The sequence below is a fragment of the Rhinopithecus roxellana genome, chromosome 11 (genome assembly GCF_007565055.1).
Source record: "Rhinopithecus roxellana isolate Shanxi Qingling chromosome 11, ASM756505v1, whole genome shotgun sequence".
NCBI lineage: Eukaryota > Metazoa > Chordata > Mammalia > Primates > Cercopithecidae > Rhinopithecus > Rhinopithecus roxellana.
In genome coordinates, this window is record NC_044559.1 from 11964134 (window position 1) to 11985546 (window position 21413).

Sequence of the window (21413 nt, forward strand, 5' to 3'; positions counted from 1 at the left end):
CAGGTATTTTGTGAACAGGGATTTTAAACTTTCCTTAGGGAAGCAACTGGCAAGAGAGAACAAGGAAGTGTGAATTCTGAGGAAGGGCAAGGGATGGTTTTGGGCCTCATCACTTACTCACTCACTCAGCTCTTCCTTCCTTCCGCGGCCTGCCTTCCTTCCTTCCTTCCTTCCTTCCTTCCTTCCTTCCTTCCTTCCTTCCTTCCTTCCTTCCTTCCTTCCTTCCTTCCTTCCTTCCTTCCTTCCTTCCTTCCTTCCTTCCTTCCTTCCCCCGAGCACCAAGTCCCGCCCCGGGCCCCTGGGGCCTGGTAAGGAGCGCGGTTATTTTGTGTGGATATAAATGTGCTCCACGCCAGCAGCCAGAGGAAACCTTCCGGGCAGAGAGAACAGGGTGCTCTCAGGATGGGGGGGTGCTCTCAGGATGGGGAAGGTGCTCTCAGGATGGGGAGGGTGCTCTTAGGATGGGGAGGGTGCTCTGGGCCCACAGGAGTGGGTTCAGCAGAGGGCAGGGTGGAGGGTGTGACTCTATTGTCGCTGTGCCCCCACGCCTCTCCAGTGATAGTCTGCCCTGTTGCCAGGCACAGATGTGGTTCTGGGCGGACCCTGGTCAGTGGTCTCAGTGTTTTGGCCCAGCTGGCCATGGTGGCTGCAAGAGGCTCTGCAGCAGCCTGGGAAATGGGGGAGGAGCTTCAGCCTCGCATGAGTTGCTTTATCGGTGAACCCGGCAGACTCCATGGAGCCTGTGGCAGAAGCAGGTGAGCGCAAGTTTCGCTCAGCCTGGATCACCCTTGGAGGTGGGGAGGGTGTCATGGTAGTTGTGTGGTGACAGTTCTCTTGTTTTTGACAGACTTGTTTAACCAGGGGATGAAAGACATTCTGTGCAGAGATCAGGGACATGTCACTGCAGTCCAGCCCTAGTTCAGTGGAATGTAAAACCCTCACCCAGCTTCACCTTCGGACAGAGGAGGTCAAAGCCCAGGAGTGCCTGCTGCCCTGGACGGGTCCAGCTTGTGATCTGGAGCTACAGAAGGTGACTTGAGGCTCTTGAAGAAAAGCTGGAGGGAACTGCTTCTTCTTCTCAAAGCCAGATTCTGTGCCTTGAATGGAAACTCATGATCATTGGTGGAGAGCATGGGAGGCTGAAAGAAACCTCATCATCTCCAGACAAGAGGCACAGTCCTGAGGCAAGGAAAACAGACACAGTGATTCCCCGAGTTTCTGGACGTGGATCCTCAAGCAGCTGATAAGCCAGATGGAGCGTGATTGGGGACATTTGCCCTCTGACCTCCAGGCATGGACACAGCCTCCTCTGTCACTCCCCTCCCTTCATACCCCACCTTAGCTACCAGCCTTTCCCCTGCCCTCTTCCCCTCCATTCCCAGAGCCTATGTTTCCAGTGAACTCAAATGTGGAGTTTGTGGGAAGGAGACGTCCTCTTCTGTCCCCTTCTCCAGGAATCCTGGGTGAACTCCTGAGCCAGCTTCCATGAGGGGCTGCTGTCCTCCTTATCCCCACTAAGGGGCTGGAGCCCCCACCCAGAAAGTGGAAAGGAGTTGCTTTCTGGCTTCTCATTGAGCCACCATATGACCCTGCTAGTCCAAATACCCAATTACCACCAGGCCTTACATAATTTCTCACGTTTTCCCAAATGTGTGTTTGAATTATTTATGAGGAGGCTTCAAAAAGTTCATGGAAAATGTGTATTATGAAAAAATTGTGCATGGACTTCACATTTTTTTCTACCAAAATAAACTCACACCAACTTGTTATAATATTTCTGAATAGGGTCTAGTTTGAGGCACCGAGCAGGATCAGACATTGGCTTGACAAGAGCGCCTATCAGAGCAACATGAATTCTGTGAAAATTGAAGTAAAAACAAACATTAAATTCATGGTGAATCTTGGGTGGAAGAATGGTGAAGTCATGGATGCTTTACCAAAAGTTTATGGGGACAACATCCCCCCCCCGCAAAAAAAATCAGCAGTTCATAAATGGATAACACATTTTAAGAAAGGAAGAGATTCGAGACCAGCCTGGCCAACATAGTGAAACCCCATCTCTTTTAAAAATACAAAAATTACCTGGGTGTGGTGGCATGCACCTGTAATCCCAGCTACTTGGGAGGCTGAGGTAGGAGAATCACTTGAACCCAGGAGGCAGAGGTTGCAGTGAGCTGAGATCACGCCAATGTACTCCAGTCTGGGAGACAGAATGAGACTCCATCTTAAAAAACCAAACAAAACAAAACAAAACCAAAAACAAGATGATGTGGAAGACGAAGCCCACAGCGGCAGAATATCCATATCAATTCGTGAGGAAAAATATTCATCTTGTTCATGCCCTAATTAAAGAGGACCAATGATGAACAGCAGAAAAAGACCCAACACCATGGACAGATCAGCTGCAGACAGGAGGGGAGATTTAGATGAAAATTTTAAACAAGTGGGATTAAGATCCTGAAGCATTCCTTCAAAGAATTGTAACAGGAGATGGAACTTGGCTTTCCCAGTACAATGCTGAAGACAAAGCACAATCAGAGCAATGGCTACCAAGAAGCAGAGGTGGCCTAGTCACAGCAAAAGCAGACAGGTGAAGAGCAAAGGTCAGGGCAACAGTTTTCAGTGATGCTCAAGGCATTTTGCTTGTTGACTTTCTGGAAGGCCAAAGAACAGTGACGTATGCTTGTTATGAGTGTTTCAAGAGAGCCACAGCTTTAGGAGAAAAATGCCCAAGAAAGCTTCACCAGAGAGTTCTCTAGCATGACAATGTTCCTGCTCATTCCTCTTATCAAACAAGGTCAATTTTGCAAGTTTCAATGGGAAATCACTAGGTATTCACTTTACATTCCTGATTTGGCTCCTTATGACTTCTTTTTGTTTCCTAATCTTAAGAAATTATTTAAAGGGGACCAGTGTTTCTCCATTTAATAATGTAAAAAAGACTGCCTTGACATCAATTCCCAGGATCCTCAGTTCTTTGGAGATAGACAAAATGGATGATATCATCACTTAAACAAAAGTGTCTTGACCTTGATAGAACTTGAGAGAAATAAAGTTTATATTTTTTATTCTTGTCTTTTAATTTCATTTTCCCACAAACTTTTAAAAGTCCCGTTGTATTTGTTTTTAATTTAAAAACTTCTTTTATATGTTTTACTTTTCCTCAAATGATACATCAATAGTATTATGCATAGATGAATAAAATTTGGTAAATAATGGTTATTTAAATTATTCTCATTAAAAGTTCTAGAAAACAGAAGAAGTTAATTTTAATTTTATGATGTAGTCCATTGTTTCCAAAACTATGCTATTATCTGGGAGTATTTCAACCACCAGAAACATTTGAAATATGAGAACACTTCCTCTCTGCCAATGCTCCTGTGTTGCTCAGTGATAAGAGAACAGTGGAGGCTAGTTGTCAGTCTCCATAAATGTAAAAGAATGGCTTGGCTGTGCTGACATTCTAAAGGGTAGGTGGCTTCTGGTCTGGGCCCAGCAGGGCTGCTGCCCCCTGGCTGTCGGGGTCCTGGCCAGAGCTGGACTGAGCTTAACTGTTGAAGGCGATGAGAGATTGGTACAGGCTGGGAGTCCTCCTCACCAGGGCATCTGGCTTGCTGGGCCCTCAGACTCTTCATCTGGGGTAAAAAGCCTGCCCCAGTGTCATCACCATCTGTACAATGCATGTGCTAAAGGCCTCAGGGCAGCCTGGGCGAAGTGCTGTGGTGTCTGCAACTTGAGGACTAGGGGTTGGGATGCCGTGCTGAGCCAGGATCAAGCATGCCCAGGGATAGATATACACACCTTATAGGTAAAGAACAAGGCTGGAGCCTCAGAGTGATACAGTGAGCAATCATAGGACCTCAGGTTCAGACCAGGTCCACCTTGCAGTGTGAAAGGCCAAGTGAACCTCACCAGGCAGGGTCTGATGCATAGCTATGGTCACTGTGGACAAAGCATGCTCTGGCATCTTCAGGGAAATCTGAACGGAGGCTCTGGGGTCAGGGGGGACAAGGTTTGACGCAGGCTCTAGAATCTTCAGGCCATGCAACCTCTGAAAATCTGTGGAACCTCACTGAGCCCCAGTTTCCCTAGCTGTTACAAGGGAATGAAGATGGACCCTGCCTTGCAGTGAGCTTGGGAGGGATATGGTAGACAGAAAGGGTCTAGCTAGTGCTTAGGACCTAGCAAATGCTCAGCAATGGATAGTGCTTTACATAAGCCTTCTCCAGGGACACAGAAGTGAGCTGGCCTCTGTGGACAAATAAGGATGAGACAGCTAGAAGAGCCATGAAAAAAGATGAAGACTCTGTTCCTATCAGACTAGGCCATTGGGAAGCAGGGGAAGTACGGGAGAATTCATGCAGATACAGCCTTGGAGACACCGAGAATTAAAATTATGCCTCCCGTCCTATCTTGGCACCTGATACAAAGCAGCTCTCCTTGGATGAGGAATGAATGAACAGGGAGAGTGATGTGTGACATTTATTTGCACATCCTTCAATTGGCTGCAGTTTTTAATTCAGCCAGTAGAGGGCAGAGGTGGCTCACGCATTCTCTGTGGACTGATGAGGGGGTTCCAGGGAGTTCTGTGTGTTCTCATGGGGGGATAATAAGCCTCAGGGCTCAGGGAACCCCATCCCTCACCATCCCTCACCAGGAGGCCATTCAGAAGCCCCGAGAGATCAAGACTCTCCCCAGCTTTCCATCTCTCTGAACAGGGCAGGCCAGTTGAGACAGACACTCCTCTATCAGTCTGACCAGGTTTCTGAAGGCCTTGGTGTGCCTGGGCCCCATCTTGTCCCAGGGACTGTTCTGCCTTTCTCCTTTGTTCAGGGCGGGGCAACCTTGGTTTTTTTTTTTTTTTTTTTTTTTTTTTTTTTTTGAAACGGAGTCTTGCTCTGTCGCCAAGGCTGGAGTTGAGTGACGCAATCTCAGTTCACTGCAACCTCTGCCTCCCGGGTTCAAGCAAGTCTCCTGTCTCAGTAGCTGGGATTACAGGCATGCCCTGCCACCTCACCTGGCTAATTTTTGTATTGTTAGTGGAGATTGGGTTTCGCCATGTTGTCCAGGCTGGTTTCGAACTCCTGACCTCGGGTGATCTGCTCACCTCGGCCTCCCAAAGTGCTGGGATTACAGGCATGAGCCACTGCCCCCGGCCGTTTGGGGAGTACTTTTCTTAGGAGGAAAGGATAATGCACATGAGTGCTTATCCCATGCCGTTCCTGCAACCGGTGTCTGTCAGCTGACAACTAACTGTTTATGCCTGTTTTACAGACGTAAGAACTGAGGCCTGTTGCAGGGTCACCGTTATCAATAAGGAGCAGAGCCTAATTAAGCATGGAGTGAAATTTGGTGTGAATACGCATTCTTTGTATTTCCCCTGCCCTTTGGCTTGGATGCTAATGGCTGGTTACCTTGATGAAGGAAGAAAAAGGGTGGCTGGCTCCTTCTCCTGTGGTAGAGAAAGGGATGGCTGGCATCAGGCTCCATTGACCCAGAAACAATTTTTTTAGGGGGCCAAAATGCTCCTCTTTTTGGGAGAGGGTTGTGGGATTGGATGCCAACGTTTGCATGGGACCTTGAAGAGCCTTTGTGCTTGAGGACACTAGCCCACATCTCCCCTGTGACAGAGACTCCCAACTCCCAGGGCGCTGTAATGCTCTGTTTAGGACTGACCTGTCTACCTTGACTACAGTGGATCTGTAGGTGGGTGCAGGCCTCATGACAGGTGCAGCAATGCCACATCAAAGTGTAGATCGGCTCTCTGCTGGCCTCTTGCTTCCCTCCAGCTGGTTTCTGGGTTAGTGCACTGCTCCCTTCTCTGGTTTTTTCTTTTCTTTTTTTTTTTTTTTGAGATGAGGTCTTGCTCTGTCACCCAGGCTGGAATGCAGTGACGTAATCTCGGCTCACTGCAACCTCCACCTCCTGGATTCAACTGATTCTCCTGCCTCAGCCTCCTGAGTAGCTGAGATTACAGGCACACACTACCATGCCTGGCTAATTTTTGTATTTTTAGTAGAGACAGGATTTTGCCATGTTGGCCAGGCTGGTCTCGAACCCCGACCTCAGGTGATCTGCCTGCCTCAGTCTCCCAGAATGCTAGGATTATAGGTGTGAGCCACCGTGCCTGGCCCCCGGGTTCATATTTATCCCTAACATGTGTCCTTGAGTAGCTGTGTGCTACCAGGCCCTATAGGGAAGATAGGGCCCTGTCGTATCTTCCACAGGTCATATGAGCTAGAGTCCTTAGTCCTCCTTCTGCGCTCCTGCTGTTCCTAGGACCAGGATGGATGCCAATATGGATTTCATACAGATTCCTTGTTTGTCCTGTGGATGTCTGCAGGGCCATGAGCAGACAGAGCCAGAGCAGTGGGCACAGTCCCAGGAAAAGTGATGCTGGGTTATCTGGATGAGGCTTTGTGGTGGGAGCGGACATGGCCAGTGTCTCCGCCATGGTCACTTGCCATAGTTGCACTCCAGCAGGCCCAAAGGTCCTTTGTGAAGGTCCCTCCAGGCCTGGCGCCTGTCTCATGGCCTTGAGTAGTCACAGCCCAGTCCATGACCCTTGGGAATATCCATCCCAAGGGTATATGTATAACACAAAAGATGGCAGCAATAAGCCCAAATATTTCTGTTATCCTTATCAATGTGAACTAGTTAAACTCGCAAATTAGAAGTAGAAACGGGGTTTCACCATGTTGGCCAGGCTGGTCTCAAACTCCTGACCTCAGGTGATCCACCTGTCTTGGCCTCTCAAAGTTCTGGGATTACAGGCGTGAGTCACCACGCCTGGCAAATTTTATTCTTCCTGTTTTCAGATGATTGGCCAGGTGTCTGAACATCCTGCATTGAGATGCTTCCTTTGTCCCATTCTCTGTTTCTGTATGGATTTCTGTCTACATCTGGACTTGCTCTTCTATTACATTTATCTGTCTGTCCATACATACACATTTACTACACTGTTTTAATAAATGAAGCTTCATAACTGAATTGCCTTTAATAAATGGTACCAGCTCCAATACCAATTGCAGCAGAAGACATGGTCCCCTGCATTAAGTATTTGAGAGCAAGATGGATGTTCTGGGTGCTCGAGCTGAGTTTGTTTCCCTATGCCAGGCCTCCTCTTTACTCTTAGAGAAAGGTACCCCATTTTATAGACGCAGAAAGTGAGGTGAGGTCAAGGAAAGTCAGCCCCAACAGTGCCAGTTCTGAATTTTGCAGGGTTTAGGAGCACCCAGCCTCATATGCCCATTTGTGAATGAGAAAACTTGCTCCGGGTGGAGATAGAGACATGTGGAGAAGACAGATCTGATGACACATTATCACTCAACCACTCACTCATTCACCACTTCACCCCAGCACGGACTGACCATGTGCTCAGGCCAAGCCCTGCACTGGGGCAGAGAAGGGGCTGCTCCGTCCCCTGGGATCTCACGGTGGACTGCAGGGAAAGGTGAGGAAGCACCGAGGGACAGGAGGATGTGACTGTGGTGGGAATGAATAGAGGGAGGAATGGGGCTGTGGGCAACCAACGTGGGGCCTCATGGTCTTAGCCCAGGCCCCCCCCTTCCAAAGCTGAAAGTAGGATGTGTGCCCAGGACTTTGCAGCAGGAGGATTCTTTAGAAAAGTGAATCCAGGGAGCAGAGTGAGGGTCTGAGAAAGTAAAGGAGGAGACAAAAGCTAAGGGTACACTGTAGAGATGACTACATTGAAGGCAACTGAGGTTTAACCCAGTGTGATCTCTAGGATAGCATCTAGAAAGTGCGTCACGGCAGGTGCGGTGGCTCACGCCCATAATTCCAGCACCTTGGGAGGCTGAGGCAGGCAGATCACCCGAGGTCAGGAGTCTGAGACCAGCCTGACCAATATGGTGAAACCCCGTCTCTACTAAAAATACAAAAATTAGCCCAGCGTGGTAGCGGGCACCTGTAATCCCAGCTAGTCGGGAAGCTGAGGTGGGAGAATTGCTTGAACCCAGGAGGCGGATGTGGCACTGAGCCGAGATTGCGCCACAGCACTCTAGCCTGGGCGGCAGGGCAAGACATGTGTCTTCAGAAAAAAAAAAAAAGAAAGAAAGAAAGAAGGAAAAAGAAGGAAGGAAAGTGCATCGATTGTGCATGTCTCTCTCTCAGTGAAAAGCAGGGAAACATTTAACTCCACGTTCCTGTCTCCATTGGTTGAGGGCTGTCCCGTGGGAACAGGCAGGAATCCACCAGGGATGCGTGGATCTGGTGACGGCCAGCATGCGTGGACCATTTGCCAGACCTGTGGCTGGAATCTGGAGCAAGGTGAGAACACATGAGGCTGGACAAGGGGTCTCAGCCTGGTTCCCAGGTATGGGACTTGATGGTCACCTAACTGGCCAGGATGGGAAATGCAGCAGGGACCAGGGCAGCGAGGGAGGCTGCTCCAGGTTCCCCACCCCACAGAGGAGGCAAACCTGAGACAGGGCAGCCCTTTACCCTGGAAGTCCCTCCTTCAGGGACAGACCCCGAGGCTCCACAGAGCAACCCAGCCACAAGGGAGGCCTGTGTGTCCCCATGTGATGGGCTTTCATTGCACTGGGCCCCAAGGAGGTCACGGCCTTGGAGTGCAAGAATTCTTCCCGGCTCCTGAGTCCCAGGACTACCTGCCTCTTCTGTCCCGTCACCTGGGCCATCTGCCCCCCTCCACCTCCTGCAGGCTCACCCCTTTGTTCCCTGCTTTCTCTTTCTCTGCTTCTCTCTGCCTGCCTCTTCGTCCTTCCTTTCTCTTTCTGTGACCCTGTCCTCAACAACTCTTTCCCTTCCTCTGTTGTGCTGTTTCTCTGTGATTCTCTCCAGCCCCCTCTCCCTGTCTCAGTCCTCTCCATCTCTCTTGCTTCCTGTCTCCATTCCTCTCTTCTCTTTTTTTCTCTGCCTTTCCCTCAGTGTGTGGATGACTGGCCAGCTCTCTGGACATCTCCCTCCCTCCAGCTCCCTTGGTTCTCACTGTGGGTCCTTGTGTCTTTGTCTCTTCCATCTTTCCTCTTCTCCCCCTGGGCCCAAGTCAACTTCTCTCCATGACTCCATCCTCCCGTCTCCATCCCTCTCTCTCCCCTCACCCCCCACCTTCTCTCTCCCTTCCCTCTCTCTCACTGTTTCAACCCCTCTTTCTGTCCTCCTTGTCTTTCTCCTTCTCTCTGCTCTTCCCCTCCCTCTCTCATCCCTTCTCTCGTCTTTTCTCTGCCTGTCCCGTCCTCTGACTGACCTCACCCCTGCATTCTCTGCTCCTCTCCAGTCCTGCTCAGTGAGCTTCTCACCACCAACCTCTGCCTATCACACAATTTAAAAATTACAGGAAGATGGTGGGGGGCACAGGACTTATGGAGAAATGTCTACACCCAGCTCAACTTCCCTTAGAGCTGCCTGGAGTTGGTGATACGGGGGGCAGCTGGCGCAGTGGGGAATGGGCTCTGACAAACCCTGAGTCTCTGCGAGGCTCCTCACGGGCTCCACAGCTGCTGCTGGGCCCCCTTCTATTCCCTGTCAGGAGAAGTTGGCCACCTCATGGGGATGGATTCCTGTCCATCTGCTCACAAGGCACCACGGGCAGTCACTAGGAACACAGTGACTCTTTCTAGAATGAATGAGCACAACCTCCACCCATGGCTGGATACAGGATATTCCTCCATCCCAGAAGGCCCCCTCGGGCCCTTCCCAGTCAACACTACCCAAAGGGTAACCCTGTTTCTGTGTCCAGCAAGGCAGTATCTGCCTGAGTTTGAACAGTGTATGAGGAGTCACACCTGGTATACCTTGGGGTGTGAACTGGTCCTCCAGGAAGCGGACACCCAGAAAGATAGGACTGCAAATGTTTATTAAGGGAAACACTATGGAAATGAGAGAGGAGGGAGCACGGGGCATGGGGCATCAAATATGGTGGAGACTTTTCCAAGATATCGTGGCCCAGGAGACTCTTCAAATTTCAAAATTGTCCTGTAAGGTAAAAAGATTTCGGTTGATTTCCAGGTGACCTTCTTTTGCCCAATATACATTTTGTCTTCTCTGAAATATCTGTGCCCCTGCTGAATATGTCTGTATGTGGCCGCATCTGTGTCTGTATGTCATGGAGAATAATTATCCACAGATCACAGATGTAAATCTCAGAGTTTAACTGTGTATGCATTTTTAGAATCTCTTCATCTCGTAAGGATCTGAATTCTAATCTTGGAGATAGGGGCTTTCCCTTATCTTTTGAAAGAGAAACTGGAAATCCCAGAACCTGAGCTGTTACACCCTAAGGTTTATTAAATGAACTACAATGAACATCTTTTGCTGATCTTCTGACTGGGAATATTTTCATTTAACCAGTGGGAGGGGTGAGGCTCTACCACCTACCAGCTGTTTTGCAAGATGCTTTCCTTATGAACTTGGTCTCCCTGCCCTCACCATGACCTCATAATCACATCATTCCCAGCTCATTTCTGAGAAAGCTGGGGCTCTGAGCCCTACTGAGAGTTGGTGTCTGGGCTTAGGCAGCAAAGACACAGGGAAAGGGAAGCACTTTGCATGCCAAGGTTGGGAGACGCAAAGCTGAGAGTCGTGGGTGGGAAGGAGAGGGTGCTGGAGATCAGAGGAGGCCAGAGCAGCTCAGGATTGGCCTTGAGTTTCTGGCCAGAGTCGGCCTCATTCTGAAGGCCAAGGCCGCAGCTGCACTGAACCAGACCCATCCTCATTGCTAGTCTCCTTGGGCCGTAAAAACTCAGGGATACAGGTTCCCCTGACAGAACAAAGCTAAATTTTTCAGACCTCTAGGCATTCATTCACCCTGATCCAGAGCCTTCACACACCCAGGGAAAGAATCATCTTTCTGCTGATAATGGACTAAAGGCTGTAGGGCAACAAGGAAGTGCTGTGGGGGTAATTCCCTGTGCACACTGTGCTATCTGAGCTCCCACGGTGGCTCTGTGTGGCCCTCATGCAGCCTCCACGCTCCTGCTCACACTGCTTGCCTGGCTAGTGTTTTGTTTTTCTAAGACCACCAGAGCGGGTACAAAAGAACCAGCGACTAGGCAAGGGTAGGAGCAAAACTGCAAGTTTATTTTGGTCACCTAGCTTCAAGGGAAGAAGGTGGGTAGGGAGAGGTCTGTTGGCCCCCCGACAAAAGGGGCCCCCAGAGTCACCCGTACAGCTCTCGGACGGAGTTCCCACAGTCCTGACATCCCGACAGGAGTGGAGGACTGAGGAAGGCCGCGTGTGGCGTGCCTCCGGAGCGGCTTTTCTAGGAGTGGGAGGGCAATAGGCGGGGCACGGGCGTGTCAGGGGGCGTTCCACAGGTGCGACCAGGTAAATCTTGGTCTCTTCAGATTGACGTCACCTGGCGCATGCCTAGTTGGTCTGCACCTTCCCGGGTCGCCGGCTGGATTTTCGCGCGCGCGGGAAAAGTTGGGGGGGGTTGAAGAACCCGGAAGTGTGCCATCTTGCCTCCGTTCATCCAAACAGCTAGGAGCAGCCTTCCAGCTCCATCTGAGTTCTACAAACCCCCATGTGACACCTCCCTGCTTCATCTTTCTCTTCCACAGCCCCCTGTTTACTCCCAGGAGATTCTTCTCCTCCTTCTGCACCTTGCATCCTTTCACCTGTGCTTCCATTGGGGTGGTCAGAAGCTCTGTTCCCTTCAGTGTGGGTCTCTCTGCTGCAGGACACAGGATGCCCTGCCAGTCAGGGACGGGTCTCATCCCTCACAGAGCTGGCCATATGGCCCAGGTTCCATACACACCTGTAAAACTGGTGTTTCTAGCTTCTATAAACAATCTATGGCTGTGCACAGTGGCTCACACTTGTAATCTCAGCACTTTGGGAGGCCGAAGTGGGCAGATGGCATGGCTCCAGGAGCTTGAGACCAGCCTGAGCAAGATGGTAAAACACAGTCTCTACAAAAAGTAGGAAAAAAAAAATAGCCAAGCATGGTGTTGCACACTTGTAGTCCCAGCTACTCTGGAGGCAGAAGTGGAAGGATCACCTGAGCCCTGGAGGTGGAGGTTGCAGTGAGCCAGGCGTGTACCCCTGCACTCCAGCCTGGGTGACAGAGCAAGACTTTGCCCCAACCCTCCAAATTGAAAAAAACTCTTTCCTTATCTACAGAAGATACCTGCTCATAATGAGGAAATAATGCAACTGACTTGTAGTCTCAGAAACTTGAGCAAAGTGACCACATCCTCAGCACGTGCTATCCTCGTATTGTAAAGCCCTGCAGTACAATCTGACATTTCTATTCATTCAAAAAAGGAAAGATGAATCTATTTTGCAACTCAGTTCATACTGTTCAGATAAACATACCAAGTAGTACATGTGGAGGTGGTGGTCGAGGCCACAATGGGTAGGGAAGCTGGTTGAGGTCCTGGAGGAGTCAGTTCAGATAGCAGAGGCCAGCCAAGTAGAGAAGGTAGCAGATGTACTACAGGAGACCCTGGTGGAGAAGGTGGCTGAAGTCCCAGGGGCCACAAGTGGAGATTATTGAAGCAGCTGAGGAGATTCATGTGAGGTGGTTATTGAGGGGCCAGACGCCACCCAGAAGGGGTGGCTGAGGATCCAGAGGTTACTAAGTGGAGACGTAGTCGGAGGTCCCAGAGGCCTCACAGAACAAAAAGGTGAATGATGTCCCAGAGGAAGGCAGCTACAAAAGATGGATGAGGTCCTGGAGGGAAGACACATGCTGGACGTGAATGAGGTCTGGGAGGACCAAGAGCTGCTGGAGGTGGATGAGTTCCTGGAAGACAGACACGTGTAGCATGTTGATGAGGTCCCAGAAGACTTACAAGTCCAGGAGGTAGATGAGATCCTGGAGGACCAACAGCTGTAGGAGTTGGATAAGGTCCCAGAAGACCTACAGCTGTAGGAGGTGGATGAGGTCCGAGATGACCACCAGCTGCAGGAGGTGGGTGAGGTCCAAGAAGACCTATAGCTACAGGGAGTGGATGAGGTCCCAGAGGACCAACAACTGCAGGAGGTGGATGAGGTTCCGGAGGACTGACAGCTGCAGGTGGTGGATTAAGTCCCGAAGGACAGACGCATGCCACAGGTCAATGAGGTCCCAGAGGACCAACAGGTGCAGCAGGTGATTGAGGTCCCGGGGATTGACAGCTGCAGGTGGTGGATGAGATCCGGAAAGACAGGCAACTGCAGCAGGTGGATGAGGTCCTGGAGGACTGACAGCTGCAGGAGCTGGATGAGGGCCCAGAGAACACTCGAGTGGAGGAGGTGGTTGAGTTTTCAGGGGACTCTCTAGTGCGGAACGTGGTTGACAGAGGACAGTCGAATGGAGGTGGTTGAGTTCCCAGAGGACACTCCTGTGGAGGAGGTCCCATAAAACCTTCAGATGGAGGGAATGGTTGAGTTCCCAGATGACACCCAGGTGGAGGAGGAAGCTGGCAGCCCATCAGTGATCTTGAAGGGCCAGCCCTGAGATCGGGCAACTAGGGCCATTCTGAGAAAGGATGAGGCTTCCATTGCAGCCTCATTGACCTGCAAGTCAGGAGGAGAAAATGTTTTGAAATATATGAATATGATGGACAAAAACACCAAAACCAACACAAGTTGCACCTTATGCCGCAGGTGATAGTCCCTTGCACCTTTCCCTCCGCCAGGTTTCAAAATGGCAGCATCAATGCCATAAAGTCTCCCTTCAACTGAGTCCTGCCGACAGTAGGGGAGTGAAGAAAAGTCATGGGGACAAACTGCTATCCCCACACACCACTCTGTCTGCAAATGTAGGCAGGCTGGGGGCTTGTCCCCGGGAAGACAGAGTCATAACCCAGTAACAAAGAAGCATGTTTCTGACACAGGGGTGTCTATGTCTATCCTCATTCCTCCCTCACCACCATCACCAGAGCATGTTCCTTGCACCAGATAAACAGAAAGAGAAGCATGAAAAGCCCATTGTCCACACATGAGTCACAGCTACTCTTAAGAGAATGGCCTCCAGGCTTTTCATGTGCTGTCTCTGAGTCTCAGAAATCTGCAAGGTCAGTGTGACCACCCTGCTCCAAATCTAAGAAAACAGAGGCTCCCAGAGGAAGGAGAAATTTCACCCAGCATCACACAGCTGGCAAGAAGCAGAGTGGAAGTCCATTCTAGCTCTGCCTGCAACACCCTCTCATCCTCCTTCTGCTTCCCTTCTTGACAAAGGGTCTTCCCTACTTTGGAGGTACCATCCATGGGCACAAAGAGCTCTGGGGAGATGGGGATTCCTGAAGAGCTGCAGGGGAACTGGGAGAGGGTTTTCTGACAGAATAATCCTACATACAGATATCAGTTTGGCACGGCTATCATATTTCTTTAACTTCTAGGTAATACCAAAGTTTAAGTGCACTACGACATAAAGGATAATTTTGTCCATGGAAAAATGAGGTGGGAATTCTCAACAACAGAAGCAGTTTAAAAATGTGTTTGATTTCAAGTGTATGAGTCCCATGATGTGTGATCAGAGGATTCAGCAGCTGTCGGAGATACAGAAGCCACACGAGAACCAGCTCGGCTGAGCATCGTTGAAGGCCTTCATTGGGAATTGTGCCTGCAGGCAATGAGTGACATTCACTCTCCACCACCTCACAGCCGGGGCACATTTTCTATTAAAATATGGAACCTCTGACACTTAGAATATTAGATCAAGGGCAACACTGGGTGAGGGTGGGGCCGTTTTTGCTCAACACAGTTAAGAACAGACGGGACTGTGATGAACTATGGAATTGACTTTGCCAAAGAACATTCAAAATTGCACAAGGCACATATTAATGTTGGATCGATGAGTTTTCACTTCTGGGATTACGGCGGATATTCTGAAGGTTAATTACCTACCGTATAGCAGAAAAGAAAATCACAGCAACAAAAAGAAACCCCACATATTTTGGGAAGGGGACTCCACACCAATGTGAGTAAAAGGGATCGGCAGGGTCTACTGGGCCATAAGACCGACCGCAGTGGAGCTCAACGGCATCCTCTCGTTATTTCTGGAAACAGAACAGTGACAGCCCTGCAGCCCTCGGCCCTTAAGCCTTTATGGCTTCTGGAGGTGCCACCAAAGATGACCAGCTGGAAATGGAGAAGCCTGAAAGCTCATGGGGAAGATTTTGCTTTCAAAAAATCCACAGAGCAGAGGACAGGCCAGGAGAGGGCGCTGTAGGAAAAGACAAAAGTGTCCTGAACCAGAGGGAAAACGACCCCAGCATTTACCTTTGTCTTCTCTGTATTTTCAGGTGGGACAGAGCGGCTGTTCCTCATGGAACCGAATGAGGTCCTGAATCCGCTAAGGGCCAGAGAAGGGAACAGGCCTTAACTGGGCTTCCATGTTCTGTGCCGAACGAGAAACCCTCCACACCCTCCGCTGCCACCTCACTCTCTTTGCCACCCTCTGGGCCTCATCCTTGAGGAAGACGCCACAGAGCCCTCATCCAGGGATCTTCTTAATTCTCCACTGACTGTGGACAGGCCGGGCTCTAAGCGGCTGGAAATGGGCTCTAAATTAAAAGTTCGCTGTACATATCAGAGGAAGTCTCATCATGTGAGCACAGACTCAAAATTAAAATAGGAACATCCATGGATGGGAAGAATATCAATGAACCCTGGACAGAAATAGCACTCTCTCCTTTTCTTCAAGCCATAGTGGCGTTCAAAATTAATCTAACCTCCATATCTGACCAGGTATTATCAATATTTATGAACAGAAATGGACATAAAGAGACTGATAGTCATGAGAAAAGGTAAGAGCTATAGAAATTAACTGGAAAGTTTTAGGATTATACTTCAAATGTTAGAGAAGTAAGATGACAGAAATTTAATTTACTAATGAAGTTTTATAGTTCACAATAAACAATTTAAACAAAAAGAATGAAGGAAGCTTTAAAAACTGTAAATAAATGCTTCTTTAAGAAAAGAAGAAATATTGATCCGTGAAGACATAGCCAGAAAATTTCTGCTCCCATCAGCACTTATGGCTCCCATTCTAAAATGTTATTGGTGTTACTTTTCTCAAATAAAAAAAAATAATAACACCTTCCCACTGACTCAAGGTTGGAAGGGGACCTGGCCCATTTGCCTTCTAGGCTCATCCCCTCAGTTAAAAGTAACCAAGACATCAGGGTGGAACAGTGTCCACAGTCAGTGGAGGGGCCTGAGCTCCACCATTCACAGGGGACCAGCCAAGAGCCACTCAACTGTGGCACCTGAGAAAAACAGGGTCTTGCCACTTAAGCCCTCACCCCCGAAAGGAGAAGCATGGTGTGTGGATTGTGCAGCAGAAGTTAAGCGGCTGCCTTCACAGCGAGCTCCTTCCTTTCCAGAAAGGGTTCTCTAGCCCTGGCCGTCCCTGGGCTGCCTCCTGACTCATGTGTCTCTCTGTCACTCCCTGCTTTTCCATCATTTCCCATCTTGAAGATAGAGAAAGAATTGACCTGAAGAATTAAAACACCATGTTTTTTACTAGACACTCAAAAGTTTATCTTAAAACAAAAACATCCTTAAAATTTGTCCGTGACAGTTACCTACCTGTGCTGCTTGCAGGCAGCCTTCCTCTCTGCCGTCTCCCTCTGCAAGGCTTGGGCACAGAGCTGTGGGGAGAAAAATACATCCATGTCCTGACTTGGCCCAAAAGCAAGGAGGGGGAAAAAAAAAAACACTTACCCGGTTGTTGAGGGCCTTTCTTGCAGCAGAAGGGGCGATCTGAAAAAGCCAACACCTGAGAAAGTGTGTGTTGAGAGAGTCTAGGGGCTGTGGCATCATCTTCATGAGCGCTTAAGGATCCTGCAACTGCGGGGAGGAAGGCTCCTTACCTCACATCTGTAGGAGTCCTCTACCCACCGCCACAGCTCTTGTCTGTCTTGAATTGTTTTCCTATAGTTTAGAATCACTTTCGTCAGACAAAGCATCATCTTCAGTACGATTTTAAATAATCTGCCATGTTCCTGATGTCCTCACAACTGACCCCTTACACAATCTATCTGTACATAGAAAATGTATTTCATATGGTTATAAAAGTACAGTATGGGCCCGGCGCGGTGGCTCAAGCCTGTAATCCCAGCACTTTGGGAGGCCGAGATGGGCAGATCACGAGGTCAGGAGATCGAGACCATCCTGGCTATCATGGTGAAACCCCGTTTCTACTAAAAAATACCAAAAAAACTAGCCGGGCGAGATGGCAGGCGCCTATAGTCCCAGCTACTCGGGAGGCTGAGGCAGGAGAATGGCGTAAACCCAGGAGGCGGAGCTTGCAGTGAGCTGAGATCTGGCCACTGCACTCCAGCTTGGGTGACAGAGCGAGACTCTGTCTCAAAAAAAAAAAAAAAAAAGTACAGTATGATCAAAACTGTTGCTGTAATGCTTCCTCCTCTTTTACTTAATGCCTGCTGGGTTGTGAGTTGACAATTTCCTTACCATTTTCAGTATGTCCCTAATTCATCCTTCATTGGGCATCTTTTATCAGGAAGCTCCATTCTCCTGGAATTAATATCCTTGCCATATTTCACAGGACAGACACAGCTGAGCTGATGAACAGGCACAGTCCTTTTGAAGGACGGGTTGATCCTACAACAACACGTTTTCCTAAGGATGATGACAACTCACACCACCCCTAGAACGGCTGGTATGAACCGAGTTTCCACACAGTCTGGCCGGCATTGCAGGCAGGAGATACTTAGCTACTTGACATGTTTTGATCACTGGTAAATCTAAGGTACTTTGTGTTCTCTTGTGTGAATTCTCTCTCTGGATCTCCTCTGACCATTTGTTTCCATTTCTGTGTTAACTGGGTCTAAACATTGTACAAAGATTTAAAACAAAACACCCCAGCAGGGCTTTCCCAAGAGGCTGGTGTGGGCTTCTGAACTCACTTGCAGATGGGTATTTTTTCTAGAGCCAATTTCCTGGTTTCTTCCACCTCTGACAGCCGCCTCTCCCTTTCTGCTCACTCACGTTCTTTCATTCTCAGTTTCCTCAGTTGAGAAGGGAGAGAGATGCACGCACATGATCCACTGGCCTGTGTGGGATTCCTTCTTCCCTTCCAGCATCTGAAGGCTGTGATTCAAAGGTTCCCTGACAACCTTCCCATAAATGAACCAAGTGATCCTCACAACTGGAGGGAGAGTTAACACCTTCCATGGAGGGACAAAGAAAAAGCACACTCTGGCCTGCTGGCAAGTCACCTGTTGTTTCCAGCTCATCTTCATCGCTCTGTATTCCTACTCTTTAGTAAATATGAACTATTAAGATGCGCTATGTGTGCTTCTAGGGTCAGTCTTGTACCTGACATAGCGAAAGCTCATTTTAGTTCAGTGTGGAAAACCAGACCTCACCAGCTCATCACAACTGGACGGAGCAGGGGATCACTCCTCGTCTAACTCCTCCCATAGGGAGATCTGATTCTCCATCAGAAGCTGATGCCAGAACCCAGACAATCAGCCTCAGAGAGATCCGTCCAGGACATGCTGTCATTAGCCCTGCGGTTCACTGCTGCACATGTCCGTGATTCAGGACTGGAACTCTTCTCATGGACTTTAAAGATCCTGGTTGAGAGAAAATGCCAATCTGAGTGCTGGGTGCATCTACTGAATTGGAAATGATCGAATGGCTCTTTAGTCAGGGTGCCCTGAAAATAGGTGACAACTGCAAACCATCCTCTGGTGTCGAGTGACTTTAACAAGGTTTGGTTCACAGAGAGTGAGGGCAGAAAAAGGAAATGGCTGAAAAGGTAGGTTTGCTGTGTTGCCCTCACACTACTTGATTCATGGTTCTGATTCTAAAAATCTCACTTGATACTTGATTTCATATGAAGGAGTGTAAAATGCCAAGAACTCTAGGAAACGGGGGCAAAAACACTTCAAAGAGAAAGTTCATGCACCTGTTTCTGAGCGCCCAGGGCACTCTTCAGCACATGCTGTCTGGAGTGGCCTGAAGCAAAGATGTGTTGTGAGGTGCAGAGGATGCAATGGGAGCAGGATCCTGTCCCCACCCTAAAGGAGGTCACAGTTTAATGCAAATGAGAAGCCAGTGAGGACCTCACTACTCCTGCTGTGCACTTGGGAGCTGGAAACACAAAACCTGAGTCTGGAGGGAAGCTAAGGAAGCATTCTGCTCTGGGGTAGACATGAGTGCATGTGAAGCTTCCGATCTCCCATGAGAACAACGGGGACGTGGACCAGAATCTAAAACCCATAACTGAAAGCATCAAATTGCTAACATGGCAGTAAAGAGACATGAGGCCAAGATGGAGAAGAAGGAGACCCAGGACGAAGGTCAACCTCACATTTGGGGCTCATTTCCCTGAGTTTCACCACTGAATTCCAGAAGGGACTAACTGAGATGCAAAGAAGCAGAGCAGCTTGTGCACCATGTGGAGGATTGGATGGAAAAAAAGCAGATTGAGGGTCTGTCAGTGAAGGTGACCCCTACTGAAGTCCACTGGTTTTGGATGGGACCCAGAAGAGTCACAAGCCAGGAATAGAGGTGGACAGGAAATACCCTGACCTTTGTAGGAACTGAACCCTCACTGATAACCTCAATTGCTGACGGTATAGAGGGTGTGTAGGTGTGCTAAGACCCCTGACCATCCCCCAGAAATAGACGCCCATCTTTTCTGCAGCAAGATAACATGCTAGTAGGCCTCAATTCATTGCTAAATATTTTTTAACCAGTGACTTACATTCAGCAAAAAAGACTAGTCATGTGGCAGGAAAAATGCAATGTCATATGACCAAAAGCTAAAAGGTTGTGAGAATGAATCCAGAGGTGACGCAAGCATTGAATTTAACAATGCCAGTACCTGGACCTCCTCCTCCCCCTAAAACATTACAATCAAGTATGTAGGAAGGGAAAGGAAACATGAAGATTAATCAAGCAGGAAGGACAAGCTCAATTTTGCACCCACTGAATTTGCCACAAATATTGTGGAAAATATTCTCAAGGCCATTGCAGTTGCCTACTTTGGTTGGCACATGGTTCATACAACAGTATTTGTGTCAGTGAACATCTTACTCTTCCTCGACAGTCTTTCTTTGCCCAAAGATTTCGCAATGACTGTTGACCTTCATCGTCACCTCTTGGACTTCAGCTTGCACTTTAGCTTCAGCTTGCACTTTAGATCTCCATGACACAGAAAAGTATTTTAGGTCTGTTTTAATTCCTGGAAATGATAAAATCCTTTTATGTGTATGCATACAAGGCATACAAGTGGACCTGAGCCCTTGGTTAGGGTGTAGAAAGGAGAAGGGGAGAAACCTGAGGGCCAGAAGCTGTTCTTTCCCTTAACAGGGCAAACTCATTTCCACACTGTGGGGACTCCGACAGATAGCATACCTTCCTGGCTACGGCTGTTGGACCTCCAAGCTTTCCCCTGTCAGTCTGTGGATCTGTCATTGACATTTCATGACTTTAAGACAGACTTGAGAAAAGACATCTAGGAAACAATAATGGAACAAGGATGTGAATATACTTCACACAACTGAACTGTACATTTCAACAAGGTTAAGATGGTAATTATCATGTTATACATATTTTACCACAGGTTAAAATGTTTTGCAATTTGAAAAGAAAGCAACTACCTTCCCTTCAGTTCTCTGAGTTCTAGAATTTGTAACATTTCATTCCCTGCTCCTTCCTGATCTTCTGCGGAGCGTCTACTCAGAACCTGCTCTACTCAGAGTCCACTTTCCCATCCCTGACACCAGCTTCACTGAGGCTGGTTGGAACCTAAGGCAAAACATTCTCAGTAATGCCTGAATTCCCACAAAGAATTCCATATAGACAGCGTATGAGTTGACTCTTCTAAGACATGAAATATTTGTTCTCTTCTTGGCTAATATGCAATGCAAATCCTGTTGCAGATGTGCGTCATATACCTCTGAAATTCCTGATGTATTCAATGAAATAACATCTTTAAAGTTCTTTATAGAATGTTTTTTCTGATTTCCTCACATAGGATAGAAAAAAAAGAACATGTACTAGGAGTTCGAGAGAAGCAAAGAGTGATCTACAAAGATGAAAGAGCAGCAACCACGTGCGCCCCACAGGTACTGCTAGATTTTATGGGGAAAGCAGCTGGCCCAGTTTGGAGCTAGTAGAAATGTCAAACACGTGAAGAAATGAGAGGCAAAGAAACACCGTGAGGCATGAACGTTTCATGGCACCCACGATGTCCCTGCTTGTAAGATAATGAGACAGAGGAGTAGATAACAAGGAGAAAGATGAGAAGGTGCAAAGTGGTTCAAGTCAAACAGCTCAACTGAACTTTCCTTAATGGAATATTTAAAAAGTGGTACATTAAAAAACTTCCCCCAGTTCACATCAAAAATTCTCTCTTCAGCACTAAGTTGGGTAGAGACTGTTCAATGTGCCTAGTTATCTTCATAACTCATATATTTTCTGTTTTCTACATATCTTGAAGGGCAGTGCCAAATGATGTGTAA

General features: G+C 48.4%; 1 pseudogene; it reads right to left on the minus strand.

The window, feature by feature from the left end:
• Positions 1–12286: 12286 nt before the first annotated feature.
• LOC104677727 lies at positions 12287–16743 on the minus strand (annotated as a pseudogene).
• Between the last annotated feature and the right edge of the window lie 4670 nt (positions 16744–21413).